The sequence below is a fragment of the Dreissena polymorpha genome, chromosome 9, assembly GCF_020536995.1.
Source record: "Dreissena polymorpha isolate Duluth1 chromosome 9, UMN_Dpol_1.0, whole genome shotgun sequence".
Classification (NCBI taxonomy): Eukaryota; Metazoa; Mollusca; class Bivalvia; order Myida; family Dreissenidae; genus Dreissena; species Dreissena polymorpha.
Genome location: NC_068363.1, coordinates 29,285,622 through 29,297,753, shown reverse-complemented (window position 1 = coordinate 29,297,753; position 12,132 = coordinate 29,285,622). Strand labels below are relative to the sequence as shown.

Here is a 12,132-nt window from a genome sequence, read left to right as displayed (position 1 = left end):
CATAATACATTTTCTAAATCAAATCATAAATTGTTATTGTTATTCTGTTATATTGTAATTTTAATACATATATAAATACTTAATACATAAAAGTAGCACATGAAAAGCCAAACACATTTATCATCCACAAAATTGATAATGGAATACTTTTATTTGATTATTGGCAAACAGTACAAATGAAAATATACATAAAAATAGCACATGAAAAGCAAAGAGCATTAATCATTCAAATCATTATAGTTTTTTTTTTTCATTTATTGGTAAACAGTACAAATACAAGCATACATCATAGTACAAAAAATAACAAATGAAAAGTTCATAAAATAAGGGGGTTTATTTTTATTTTTTCTTTAGTTCAATTTCCTGCCTCACCATCCGGCGATACTGTCTGAGGGTAATACCGGAAAAGGAAAAAAAAAAGGAATTCATTTAATGTTCAACTATTGAATTAAATTACTCTTATAATCAAAGAATAATCAGTAAGCACTGTGGCAAAATGAAAAAAAAATGTTATAATAACATTGCAATAATTAATATAAAGTATGTTTTTCCTTTTTTTGGGCTACAAAATTATTTTATTTCATACAGGATTATATAATAATTTAACTTAACTTACCAGTGTTGCATCTCCTGTGCTGCCATCTCTCACAAATATCACACAAAATAGCTTCATCATCGTCAATGACATTGGTACCGCAATCAATACAAGAATAAATAATGTCTGCCATGATGTTGGTATGGTTTTACATATTAAATATCACCAGCATATATACACACTTTAACAATTGAGCAACAACACTTACCTTAATTACTTGAAACCTGTGAAAACTTTCTCTTTATCCTCTTTTTGATTTTTTATTTGAAAATGAACGTGATAATTTTATAATTAAATAGGTACCTAATAACTTTATTTATACCACAAATAGACATCCTTTGATGACACCACCAGTAAATTTTTTTGTAAACATGATTAAAGAAGGAATTTTTTTGATTTTTCACAGTTTGAAAATCACGGTCATTCTCTAAACATGATTAAAAAAGGAAATAATTTTATTTTTTACAGTTTGAAAATGAAGGTCCTTCTCTCTTCTCTTCAAAGTAACACATTTCAACTATACAATAGGAAATACAAACATTTTAGTTTAAGACTTAGTCGGAATAAGATAGTGACAAATGGATTTTTATAATAGACTTTAATTTCAGGTGAGAATATGAATCATTTATTACTACTGGGGCTCATAAATTATACTAAGACAGTCACTGACACACAAGCTGGCATAAAATATAATATATGGCAATATATTAGTCTAAATTCATAAATAATATGTCACAAAATACACTTCATTATTAACACACCTTCATATTAAACCATATATTATTTATCTCTATATATTATATATATGGTACATAAAGGGCCAGATAGTGGTACATAAAGGGGTGGTACATAAGGGGACTGGTACATAAAGGGTGACATCCATTATAATCTATATACCATATATGGTATTATAATCTAAAAGCTTATTTTGTGTGAGGACACATCCGGGATGGTAAGTTCTGTTTTATAAATTAGTTAAAGTGTTTCAAGTAAGCGACATGCCTGCACACTCCAACCTCTTCATGGAAGATGTGTTTCTTCTCATAAGCAAAGCGACTCTGGTCCCTGGCCGTCTTTACCTTATATGGTAATCATAACCATATATGTCACAACACAAACATTTATAAATAAATGTTATGAATGATTGTAATATGACCATCTATGGAGAAAGCGTAATCAAATAACGTGCGAGGGGTACAGTATGGAGAAACAATAAAAAACATCGTTGGAATAATCTCCCCTTCTGATCGCCCACGAGCTTTCAAACGGTATTGTATACGTTTGTGACATTGTTTTGAGATCAAGAAGTCATTTCGGCGCTTATATATTTCAGTTTTGTTTTTGAACTTGCAATAGCAATCTTTTAATTGTGATTTGGTGTATTTCGACGTTGTAAAAGTTATAATTCAAAGTGGCATTCATTTTCGCGACCTAGTCCTAGTAACTCGGTGTGAGTGAACGAAGGATTTGTGTTTACTTTTCACTTTAAGTTCAACTGTGTGTTTTATTACCCATTTTGTGATCTATTAAAAACACGTACTTCGCGCATTTGGACACTTACAGTGTGTTTTACACTAGTGCAATAATTGACGCTTTTGATGTGTTTATAGTGACTGTGTGATATTTGCATTGATTGAACACTTACCAGTGGATTGCAATTTTGAGTGACACTTTAATACTAATTATTAAAAAACAGGTGCTTCGCGCATTTGGACACATACAGTGTGTTACACACTAGTGCAATAATTGACACTTTTGACATGTTCATAGTGATATTTGCACTGAACACTGACCAGTGTATTGCAATTTTGACACTTATTGAGTATTGAAAACTAGTGCCTTTTAAATTGTGTGACCTTTATTTTTATTAAAACGTGATTGATCTGTTTTGTTTATATTCTTTTTATGTAGTTAGACACACATAAGACAAGTTTAGTCTTGTTGCAATAGTATTGTTAAGGTAGTATTTGGATTGTTAAGGCTTGTCTTTTTATAATTAGTAGATTTATTACGCAGGCTCTTTTGAACAGGATGCAGCGTTGTGTCAGGAAGCATTTTCCGTTTATTTTTTCAGGTGCCCAAGACAGGAGAAAAGTGAACCTTATTGCTGGGGACTCCAATGTTCATCGGATTAAGGATATTCTTCCTGACGATATAGCTGTCAAATACCTGCCAATCTCTGGTGAGAACATGTAATGAAAATGGTATAGAACAGTAATTACAGTTTCAGGTTTGGTTCTATTAATGGTATCACATGTACACATTTTTCTAAACGTTAACAACGAAATGATTAATGAAATAAACAAAAGGTTACCGTTTAAACGGTATCCATTTGTCAGTTATAAAAGCGTCATTGACATCGCATTTCCAAACTGAAAGTAATGATTATTTCCAGAAGTTACAATGTATATTCAGATCATAACCCATTTGCGCAATGACGTCATATTAAAACCAACTGTTCTTGCCGTTGTCGAATCATGGGGTACACGTTTTCTACTTACATGCTGTACTATTTTATAACAAAGACGAATAATTATTGATCCCACATTTCTTCAATAAGACTACACCTGTGTAAATTTTTTATTGTTTTCTACCTAACAAGATGTACATAAATACAAGTATCTGTTTATTAAATTAAAAATGAATGCAGATGAATAAATGTCGGGAAAATTTTCTCATGCACGTTGTGCTGACGCGCGTTGAATGTTCAAGACAATTCGGGGCATGATCATGCAACAAATAGCTGGAAAATTTTCCCGAGCGCTTTGTGCCGACGCGTGTCAAATATTCAAGAAGTCTAGGTCGTACATGGTGTTTTGTTATGTTTACGCTGTTGTGAATAAGGGCCATCTGGCACACATGATACAAATGTATACCAGTCTTTTTTTAACAGCTTTTAATAAGTTTTGCAACATTGTAACGTAATGAACTAAAATGGATTATGTTGATATCCACAGTCATTTAAATGTTTACTGTTTTTGTAAACATTTTTGAGATAACACGAAACGCCACCATTTAAACGTAATACTCATAGTTTCTATATATGATGTAATTATTTCATTTCTTTATACTTGAACAGTTCAAATTTCAAGTCCTAAGCTTCGTATGTCATCAATATAAAGTTAAACTTATTATGCTGATGTGCAATGATTGCGTTTTCTAACTAATTTGCATGGTTATTTTAAGCGTGTGGAATATTTTACAGATTGTAGGGAATTGTATTTGCAAACTTTTCATTTTAGTCCTGAGGCAAAGCATGCATTTTCCTTTTGTATTCATCCATTGTATATTTGTGATGCATTTACACATACATTCGCTAACTCTGTTATCAAAGGTGCCAAATTTTCTTGTGATCGTTTTCGCCATGCATTGTTGAGAGACTTGCGGAAGATGGATGTTCAACAGCTGTATCTTCATCTAGGCTCAAATGACATTCTTACGAATGAAGCGGTGTTTTACCGGTACATAAACAATTATAAAAAAAAAGCTTTGATATTTAAATTTAATGTAGTTGTTTCCCATAACTATATAAATTTACAAAACTAGCATTTTACATGGTTATTCCTCAATGAGTCATGGAAACTTGCAATCATTGTAGAAGTGTGATCTAGTTTCTAATTTATAAATAAAGCATTTTACAATATTTTCTACTATCCATGTTAATTTGACATTTTATTCTCCCCTCCCCCCAAAAAAAATTAGGGGGGGGGGAGCATTTAGTCGCCGCTTCGTCAGTCCGTCTGTCCGTCAGTGCACAATTTTTGTCCGGGCTATTTTTCAGCAACTAATGACCAGAATTCAATGAAACTTTATGAGAAGCTTCAGTACCTAGAGGAGATGTGCATTTTATCAGCGGGTTCTGGTCGGATGACTTTTCACAGAGTTATGGCCCTTTGATGACCGGAATTCAATGAAACTTTATGGAAAGATTCACTACCAAGAGGAGATGTGCATATTATCAGCGGGTTCTGGTCGGATGATTTTTCACAGAGTTATGGCCCTTTGAAATTTTCCATTAACTGTACATATAGTGCAATTCTTGTCCGGGCTATTTCTCAGCAACTAATGACTGGATTTCAATGAAACTTTATGGGAAGCTTCACTACCAAGAGGAAATGTGCATATTATCAGCGGGTTCCGGTCAGATGATTTTTCACAGAGTTATGGCCCTTTGAAATTTTCCATTGTACATATAGTGCAATTCTTGTTCGAGTAATTTCTCAGCAACTTATGACGGTAATTCAATGAAACTTTATGAGAAGCTTGACTACCAACAGGAGATGTGCATATTATCAGCCGGTTCTCGTCGGATGATTTTCCACAGAGTTATGGCCCTTTGAAATTTTCTATTGTACATATAGTGCAATTCTGGTCCGAGCTATTTCTCAGCAACTTATTACGGGAATTCAATGAAACTTTATGGGAAGCTTCACTACCAACAGGAGATGTGCATATTACAAGCCGGATATGGTCGGATGATTTTTCACAGAGTTATGGCCCTTTGAAATTTTCTATAAACTACATATAGTGCAATTCTTGTCCGGGCTATTTCTCCCCAACTACTGACTGGAATACAATGAAGCTTTATGGGAAGCTTAACTACCTTGAGGAGATGCGCATGTTATTAGTGGGTTCTGATTAGATGATTTATTTACAGAGTTATGGCCCTTTGAAATTTTTAAGTTGCTAAACCATCCATCGTATTATTTTGTCCAAAGTTATGCCCCTCAAGACGTTTCCTTTTATCTGAATATATAGTGCAATATTGTGACAAAAAAACTTTGGGGAGCATCACCTGTCTCCGACGGTTTCTTGTTTACCATTGAAATCACAAGCCTCATAATTGTATTCATCTATTAATAAGCTTCTTTCACAATTTAATTGATAATCCACTCAAAATGTGTGTCCTTCACATTCAGAAAGGTGACACAAACATTAAAATTGAATTGTTGAAAAAACTAGCTCACCATATCTAGTCTCCCATAATAAGTGTACCTTGAACTTAGGTTAGCACATAGGCGCCATCATGGATTTCTTGTTTGATAAACCTTTACAGAAGATTTAAAAATAAATCTCGCATAATTTTTGCATTTTGCAAATGAACTTCACAGAATTTCTGTATTTACAAACAAAAGCACACTTTTTCTGCATTCACTGATAAACACAAACAACTTCTGTATTTTGTAATTAAAGGACACCTGTTTTCTGCATTTTTACAGATAAAAATCACAATCCTATGATATTTTCTCAATTATTTTACAGATAAACCTCACAATCCTATGATCAACGCAGGAGCCATCGCAGTCTGTTCTCTCTTAAAGCAGGGCGTCAACTTGGCCGACCGATTTGATTATGTAAGCTTTATTGTTTGTAGGATCTGAATATTATTGCAAATAATTAAACATTACTCTGTGAAAACAGGGCTTAATGCATTGGCGTAAAATGTTGTCCCAGATTAGCCTGTGCAGTCTGCACAGGATTATCAATAACGACTCTTTCCATCTAAACTGGATTTTTGTTCAGAAGAGACTTTCATTAAACGAAAAACTTTATAAAAGCAAAAAGTGTTGTCCATTAATTAGATTGTGTGGACTGCCTCTACATGTGCGGATTGTCTCTTTATTTGTAAATACTTATGTTACGACGGTGTTGACGTGCGCCGTCAGGCGTCCGCTGTCCGCATTGTGCTTTAAACTTACCTTTGCCTCTAAAATCAAAGTGCTTCCACCTACAACTTTGAAACTTCATATGATGATGCACCTTGTTGAGTTCTACATGCCACACCCATTGTTGGTTCACAAGGTTAAAGGTCAAGGTCACTGTGAACTCTCAAAAAAAATTCTTACAAGCTTTAATTAATTCAAAACTGCACCCGCAGCCGAGCTTTGGCACCCGTTATGCAGTGCTCTTGTTCTGTATTGTACTTTCAATGATTATTGTACGTTCAATTAATACATCAAACATGTTATTATGCCCGCCTTCGAAGAAGAGGGGGTATATTGCTTTGCACATGTCGGTCGGTCTGTCGGTCGGTCCACCGGGTGGTTTCAAGATAATAACTCAAGAACGCTTGGGCCTAGGATCATGAAACTTCATAGGAAGATTGATCATGACTCGCAGATGACCCCTATTGATTTTGAGGTCACTAGGTCAAAGGAAAAGGTCACGGTGACCTGAAATAGGAAAATGGTTTCCGGATGATAACCCAAGAACGCATACGCCTAGGATCATGAAACATCATAGGTAGATTGATCATGACTCGCAGATTGATTTTGAGGTCACTAGGTCAAAGGTCAAGTTCACTGTGGCCCGAAATAGTAAAATGGTTTCCGGATGATAACTCAAGAACGCATACGCCTAGGATCATGAAACTTCATAGGTACATGTAGATTGATCATGACTCGCAGATGACCCCTAATGATTTTGAGGTCACTTGGTCAAAGGTCAAGGTCATGGTGACCCAAAATAGTAAAATGGTTTCCGGATGATAACTCAAGAACGCATACGCCTAGGATCATGAAACTTCATTGTTAGATAGATCATGACTTGCAGATGACCCCTATTGATTTTGAGGTCACTAGGTCAAAGGTCAAGGTCACCGTGACCCAAAATAGTAAAATGGTTTCCGGATGATAACTCAAGAACGCATACGCCTAGGATCATGAAATTTCATAGGTAGATTGATCATGACTCGCAGATGACCCCTATTGATTTTGAGGTTACTAGATCAAAGGTCAAGGTCACGGTGACCCGAAATAGTAAAATGGTTTCCGGATGATAACTCAAAAACGCATACGTCTTGGATCATGAAACTCCATCGTTAGATAGATCATGACTCGCAGATGACCCCTATCTATTTTTTAAATATATTTATGTGAAATACAACAATTTCTTTAGATTATTTATGAAATTTACATGTGTATCTCAAAATTAGATGTGAACGAATCACATACCAGGAATCCTTATATGGTTTTCACAAATTTAACTGCAACCATCTCAAGTTGTGGAGGGCAAATTTAAATATTGCTCAGATTTGTGGTCCGTGAAATGGGCTCAATTTTTAAGTTAATAATGTGAGTTTGAGATGATCATTTACTATTAAATTTATCATCAACATCATCATCATTAAACATTGTCATAATTATCAACATCATCATCAATGTATATTGAATGGAATGCATGTTTATGTTGACAGGTTTGCAAATTTGACGTACATGAAGCATTTTATTTTTACAAAGTTCGCAGAATCAGATGAATTTAGTTGAGTGTTGTCAGGCAAATTAATTGGTGAGAACATTTATCTCAATAATATCTTCTGAAACATTCCATGAAAGCGGAAAGTATTGTTCTTGATTAGCCTGTGTAGACTTCACAGGCTAATATGGGATTACCATTTGCACTAATAAAGCCCGGTATTCACAGAGTGTGTCTCTTGTGTTAAACAAATCTTATTTTCTTGTCAGCTCTCCATTTGGCTGCACTATATGTCCAGGTGACTCTTGTGTTAAACAAATCTCTTTTTCTTTCCAGCTCTCCATTTGGCTGCGCTATATGTCCAGGTGACTCTTGTGTTAAACAAATCTCTTCAGAGCTTCAGATAAGGGTCGTATTTTCGTAATTACGAATTATTTTCAAGTCCGTTACGTATTTATTTTAAAATCTTGTCGTACCATTAAGAATTACAAAATCAAGTTACGAATATTATTTTTACATCGGTTCATATCGATTTTTATTGAGTTTGTATATAGAATGGTTATCGGGTTTGTTTAACAAAGCGCATGTTTTTCAAATAAAAGCGGCGTATACAGTCTATCTGTCAAAAACATTGGCGGCGCCCAGAGAGCGTCCTAAAAATCTGCAAAGCGTCCAAAAACACGCTTTCAACATATTCTACGCAAAGTGAGCCGAAGTTAAAAGTTTAGAAAGACATTATAGAAAAGATCTTATACGATGTTGTATGTTCAGTTGCCGACACAGTCGGAAAAGCTAAACAAAAACGCGACACAACTGGTCAGGGGTTTTTTTTAGAGAAAGGGGAAGACGCTGGACGCTGGGTGAAAGGGGAAAAAAAGAGTGCGAAAGAGAGATATTAGGGGAAAAAATAAAAACTGTTCATTTCAGTGTCTATAACTCATCAAAAGAGACTTGTCTCTGTCCTTTTTGTTCTTAAACACATTTAACAGGTATTAAAGTCAAAGTCCTTAATAAAGTTGCAGGTGAAGATCTAATAATGGGAAATGTTTTCAACTATATTTTTGTACTGGGGCCGGTGGACGATGTCAATTTTGTGATTTCAATTTCATGATGAATGGGTTGACGATCTTGATTTGCTACAGTATTGGAAGGGAAAGGAGCGGCAGCTGCCGATTGTCTACTTTCACTTTCACAATGTTCGATGTTGATTACCTCGGAATCCTGCTTGGTTATAACGGTTTTCGATGATTCTTTCTTAAAAAATGCCTCGATGCGTTCAGTATCTTCCGAGTTCGAATGTTTTATTTTGTTTGTGTAAGAACGCTAATTGTGAGACATTTTTTTCTGTTTTCACGTTTATACCTCGGCTTGCACATAGCCCGGATGAAAATTCGACTGGTTTCCGGGAATTAATTGACGAAACACCCTTCTCGCGCAAGACCTTTATCCAGTAAAATAGTCACATGATTATTACGATTAGCTGTCCAGTTTACATGACGTTATTTAAGAGCTATATTTAGAATAACTGGGATTCCCAGATGTTGTGTGTTCGTCTGGAGAGAGAGAGCGCGAATTCGTTGTATCCCGGTGTGACCCAAATTCGACGATATAACGGATACATAAAGCAATATTTAGCAAATAATAAAAAAACTTATATAGCTAAAAATAATAATTTTTAACTCGGCTGTTATTCTTTGAAATGATTCCAAGACAATAATCGTCCATTTAAATTTAAACCGATAAAAATAGAACATCGTCGAATTTAGGTGTCGTCGAATTTGGGTTACGGTAAGATACGTGGTGCAAATTGGATAATTGTCGAATGCCCCAAGGAAAAATAAACATTTCTTTGAGAGAAAATATTATATTTTGGTGAACAATGATATTTTTGGTGGGGAAATTGTATTTTAAGGGGAAAAATTCTGGTAGGGGAAGACGCCGAATATCGGCGTCACTTTCTTAGTAAAAAAAAACCCTGCTGGTCCAAACTTAAACACAAAAAAACAACATTAAATGAGTGGAAGGGACAAGTCCAGTGGCTAATCGGTGAAAAGATTGAAGGAGAGACCCGTTTAAAATGTGAAATATGTAAAAATTCATCTAAGGCATGTAATCTAAGCACAGTTTGGGCATCTGTAGGTATTGGAAAAATAAATTTGTATAATACTGAAAAGGATCTGTTGAACTCGTATAAATAAAGTTGCTAGTATGTTTATTTTGATTGTTTTTGCATGAAAATTAACATTTTTATTTATTTTTAGGTCATTTAGAAAAAATAATAATTATTTTCCAAAACTTAGGAGTAACTTTAAGAATAAAATTTCAAAGTTAATAATTCTTTTTGAAAATCTGGTAGTAATTTAAGAATTTCACAAAACCTTATCTGGAGCTCTGCTCTTTTTCTTGTCAGCTCTTCATTTGGCCGCACTATATGTCCAGGCAGGACTAATAGATATTTTATCCAAGAACGGTTGCCTTGCCGATGCTTCCGATGTCCTGGGTCGCACTCCACTGCATATGGCGGCATTGAAGGGACATCAAAACATCATTGTGAGTAAAATGTGTGTGTTTTATCCACGTTATAGGCAAACCAGACTTAATGCAAGTACGTCAAATGCCATCTAAGATGGACCTGTGCAGTCTGCACAGGCTAATCTGGGACAACACTCACCACAGGTCTGCACAGGCTAATATGGGACATCACTTACCACAGGTCTGCACAGGCTAATCTGGGACAACACTTACCACAGGTCTGCACAGGCTAATCTGGGACAACACTTACCACATAGACTAGAGTTTCGTTCAGGGTAGCCTTCCTTTTTTAAGAAAAATCAATAAAAGCGGAAAGTGTCGTCCCTGATTATTTGATGCAGACTGTACAGATTAATCTGGGAAGATATTATACACATGTATAAAGCCCAGTTTTCCTCGATGTAGATTTGTTTTATACTTTATGAGGTTTCATTCAAAAGCCTTTATTGTGTATGGGCCTACCTAACTAACTTACGAGAATCACAAAATTGTTCTAAGTTTGATTTGCAAATTCAAGCATTTTTTTACTGACAGACTTAATAAGGATAAAGCATTATATTACAGTTAAATAATTGTGTAGTCCAGCTGTAATTAATTGTTAGATATATTTTAAAAAAAATAAGGCAACAAATTGAAAGTGTTTGTTTACACAATCTAAAATGCTTGTAAAATAATGGTCAATTTTTGAACTAAAATGAGGTAGAAATTTCATGAAGTGTGTTTATTTTTAGAAATGTAAATGTTAAAGCATAACAGGGTTTTGTTTAATTCTGAAGCTGTTGCCAATCTTAGGCTAAACCCTCTCAGATTATTTGTATTCATATAATTTTCATCCAGGTTTCAATGAAACCTACGCCTAAAATGTATTTGCCCATCAATGAAAATGTGCCAAAGTTATCCCTGGGGAGCATATAGTCGCTGCTTTGTCCTTGTGTCCGTGTGTCCGTCCGTCCGTGCACAATTTGTGTCCGGGCTATTTCTCAGCAATTAATGACCGTTATTCATTTAAACTTTATAGGAAGCTTCACTACCAAGAGGAGATGTGCATATTATCAGCTGGTTCGGGTCGGATCATTTTTCACAGAGTTATGTCCCTTGAAATTTTCCATTAACTGTACATATAGTGAAATTCTTGTCCAGGCTATTTCTCCGCAACAAAATGACCGGAATTCAATGAAACTTTATGGGAAGCCTAACTACCAACAGGAGATGTGCATATTATCAGCCGGTTATGGTCAGATGATTTTTCACAGAGTTATGGCCCTTTGAATTTTCTTTAAACTGTACATATAGTGCAATTCTTGTCCGGGCTTTTTCTCCCCAACTACTGACTAGAATTCAATGAAGCTTTATGGGAAGCTTAACTACCTTGAGGAAATGCGCATGTTATTTGTGGGTTCTGGTTATATGATTTATTTAGAGAGTTATGGCCCTTTGACATTTTTAAGTTGCTAAACCATCCATCGTATTATTTTGTCCAAAGTAATGCCCCTCAAGACGTTTCCTTTTATCTGAATATAAAGTGCAATATTTTGACAAAAATAACCTTTGATAAGCATCACCTGTCTCCGACGGTTTCTTGTTTCAACATTATTGAAGACTAGAGCCCCTTCCTCAGAGCCTTACTAAAACTATGAAAGCATGATTTGGGCGATGCTCTGTGATTAAGTGGTTTAATGTATGTGCGTTAAGTATCGTCCCAGATTAGCCTGTCAGAGCCTTACTAAAACTATGAAAGCATGATTTGGGCGATGCTCTGTGATTAAGGGGTTTAATGCATTTGCGTAAAGTGTCGTCCCAGATTAGCCTGT

At 35.1% G+C, this 12,132-nt stretch overlaps 3 protein-coding genes across 8 annotated transcripts in view; 1 reads left to right on the top strand and 2 right to left on the bottom strand.

Moving 5' to 3' along the window:
- Positions 1-12,132, bottom strand: part of LOC127843881 (uncharacterized) — a 290,337-nt gene that overhangs the window by 155,222 nt on the left and 122,983 nt on the right. The gene's annotated exons all lie outside the window — the stretch shown is intronic.
- LOC127843885 (uncharacterized) overlaps positions 1-12,132 on the bottom strand; it is a 109,177-nt gene that overhangs the window by 74,566 nt on the left and 22,479 nt on the right. The gene's annotated exons all lie outside the window — the stretch shown is intronic.
- Positions 1-12,132, top strand: part of LOC127843889 (endonuclease/exonuclease/phosphatase family domain-containing protein 1-like) — a 470,950-nt gene that overhangs the window by 442,339 nt on the left and 16,479 nt on the right. Inside the window, exon 1 of one of the 6 annotated variants that reach the window (XM_052373787.1) lies at positions 10,171-10,339. The exons of the other annotated variants lie outside the window; for them this stretch is intronic. The gene's annotated coding sequence lies outside the window, so the exon portion shown is untranslated. Of the gene's footprint in view, positions 1-10,170; positions 10,340-12,132 lie in introns of those variants that run through there. 6 annotated transcript variants of the gene reach the window in all.